Consider the following 3,132-nt stretch of genomic DNA (forward strand, 5'->3'; position numbering starts at 1 on the left):
TTTAATCCGTATTCATTCTCTCTCACCCCCCTCCCTCTCCCCCTCCCCCTATCTCTCCCTGGGTGTTTTTTTCTTTCCCTCCTTTTTTACTTTTCCGCTCTCTCCTCACTCCCTGGCGCTCTCTCGCTCTAGCTCTCTCTCTCGCTCGCTCTCTCTCGCTCTCACCCTCGCTCTGCGTTCTGTCCGGGAGGAGTACGAAGAAGCCAATAGGATGCGGGGTCTCTAATGGATGCAAATGATCATGAAAAGACAGTGCAAAATATGAAACAACTCATTTGCAGGGAAGTAAATCACCGAAAACTATTTATGAACCGGCATCCCTTCTTCGAAATGTAAAGCGAGGACCTCTTTAAGTGGCGATATATTTTTGTTTGAGGGGTAGGGGCTGGGAGGAGGGCGAGCGAGCCACGGCTGCCATGCAAGCTTAGACTTTTGGAGGCTTGTCTGTCCTTTTCTATTCCTGGAAATCACAAAAAGTGTGTCGGCTTCGAAATCTTCTTCGCCTTTTCTTTCCTTTCTTTTTTTTTTTTCCTCCTCCCTTTCCCTCTCCTTTCCTGGCGAGGGTGACTAGGAGCCGGCGAATTCGCGTTTTTTTCTCTCTCTCCTTCCCTTTCCTCCTCCCCACCCCGTCCCCAACGGCCCCCAACTGCAGCCTCCGCTGCCGCCTCAAAATTCAATAAAATGAGCTCTTATTTCATCAACTCACTGTTCTCCAAATACAAAACCGGGGAGTCCCTGAGCCCCAATTATTATGACCACGGCTTCGCCCAGGACCTGGGCGGCCGACCCAACGTGGTGTACGGTGCCGGCAGCGGCGGCAACTTCCAGCACCCGTCAGAAATCCAGGAGTTCTACCACGGGCCGTCGTCGCTGTCCACGGCTCCCTACCAGCAGAACCCATGCGCCGTGGCGTGCCACGGGGACCCTGGCAATTTTTACGGCTACGACCCGCTGCAACGCCAGAGCCTATTCAGTGCTCAGGATCCAGCCCTGGTGCAGCACGCAGCACACTGCAAGCTTGCCACCGCCAGCGGCCTGGGCGAGGAGGCCGAGGGCTCTGAGCAGAGCTGGTCGCCTACACAGCTCTTCCCCTGCATGCGCCCACAAGGTGAGCTCGCCTTGGGGCCTGCAGGGGCAGGAGGGGGCCGGGAGGGCCCAAGGCCGGGCAGGGGGCCGGGGAAGCCAGGGCGCCTTTCCTCCAGCTTCTGGAAGACTTGCCGGCTCCGTTCCGATTGCTTGCCGCTTTTACCCTTTCTTTATCTTTCTTCTTTCTTTTTTCTTTCCCTTGAAGGGGGTCGCTTAGAAACATCTCCTGAATCTATAAACCCCTCACTCTGCCTTACTTTTCTTCTTCTTCCCCTCCTTTTTTTCCCTTTTACTGTTTTATGGGGGGTAGTGAAGAGAGGGTGCTGGGAGTGGGGGCGCTCAACTTTTGCACTTCTCAATTGCTTTATAGTTTAATTACCCTGAAGAAACTTTTCTTCTGGGGCAGAGGCTCTGGGGGCTTTTCAAGGTGGGTCCATTCGTCCCCACCCGGCTTTTTTATTCTTTTTTTCCCCCCTCCTTCACATCCTTCCTCCTAAAGTTTATGGCACGTTTAATAGATCTTGTAGCAGGAGGAGCCGCAGACAAAACTCCTCAGACACCGGATTAAAGAAGGAAGAGGTTTTTTATTCCGCCTGGAGCGTTGGCAGACTTGCGTCTTAAGAGCCGAGCTCCCCGAAAAAGAAATTCCTAGCCCTTTTAAGCGCTTACAACTCTAAGGGGTCCACGTGAAAGGGTCATGATAGATCAAGTAAGCGTAAGGAACCTGACGGGGGGCTACATACATCAGCTAACAGAACAAAAAGTTTTACAGTGCTTTCTCATACGGTGTCTGGAATTTACAGAGAACACCAGTAGTTTTGGTCAGGGGTTATTATTATTATTATTATTATTATTATTTTAACCACCAGGGCCAGGTGGTGGCGCCAAGGTCGTCTAGCTATTTTTCAGTTTCTTTTCTACTTTTTGCTTTCTCTCTTTTCTCTTGTCTTATAAACTAAGGGAAAGGGGAGATGGGGGAGAAGCTGGGAAGGACAACAGGAGAAGTGGTGGTCTCATTCCATAATCTGAACCCCTCCTACCCAGCTCTGGTGCTGGTTACCAGGGGAGGGGGCTCCCCTTTCTGGCTCCCTTAGATTCACTTGTGTCTGATCCCCTTCGCCCCTCCTCCTCCGCTGACCGCGGCCTTCTTGCGCCCCCCGCCCCCGCATGGGGGTAGAAGGTCCCCTGCCCTTATTATACTGGTCTCCTAGGCTCGTTCACGAGTCTTCCAACCTTCTCCGTCTCTGCCCCCACTCCCCTACCTTCCGCTCTGTGGAGGTCGACAGACCTACAGCGGCTACCAGACCCTGGAGCTGGAGAAGGTGTTCCTGTTTAATCCCTATTCGGCGAATCGAGGTATCGCAGGCGCTGTGACTAATAGGTCAAAATCTGGTTCCAGAACCAAAGGATGAAGTGTTAAAAAGAGAACAACAAAGACAATTCCCCAGCAGGAAATGTAAGCAGGAGGAGCTGGAGAAACAGAAGCAGGAGCGGCCCGGGAGGCGGCGGACGAGGGCGACGCGCAGAAGGGCTGCAAGAAGTAGGCTCCAGCTGGGACTGCCAGGGCCGCCGCCGCCTGCACGTCCGCGGGTCCCGGCCGCGCAGCCGCGCGCCCCTGCCCGAGAGAGCTCTGGCCCCACTAGCAGGGCCAGCAGCCGGGCCTCCCACCGCAGCGTCCCGCGCCGCGCCAGTCCCCCCTAGTGGTAGTATCTCGTAATAGCTTCTGTGTGTGAGCTACCGTGGATCTCCTTACCTTCTCTTGGGGGCCGTGGGGGGGAAAGAAAAGGATTTAAGCAAGGACTCCCTAGCCCTGTGAGGGTGAGCGGCCAAGGCCTGGCTGAGCCCCCCATGCCCCTCCCCACCCCGTGTAAAAAGCCTCCTTGTGCAGTGGTCTTTTTTTCCTTTGAACGTGCTTCTTTGTAATGATCGAGGTACCGATTTCTGCTAAGTTCTCCCAACAACATGAAACTGCCTATTCACGCCGTCTTTCTCTCTTCTCTCTCTCTCTCTCTCTCTCTCGCTCTCGCTCTCTCTCGCTGCGTCCTC

General features: G+C 54.2%; 1 pseudogene; it reads left to right on the forward strand.

Annotated features, from left to right (window-relative positions):
* The first annotated feature begins 681 nt into the window (after nt 1-681).
* Nucleotides 682-2,630, forward strand: LOC116465246 (homeobox protein Hox-B8-like; annotated as a pseudogene).
* Nucleotides 2,631-3,132: the final 502 nt, after the last annotated feature.

Source organism: Hylobates moloch, unplaced genomic scaffold (assembly GCF_009828535.3).
Source record: "Hylobates moloch isolate HMO894 unplaced genomic scaffold, HMol_V3 SCAFFOLD_6958, whole genome shotgun sequence".
NCBI lineage: Eukaryota > Metazoa > Chordata > Mammalia > Primates > Hylobatidae > Hylobates > Hylobates moloch.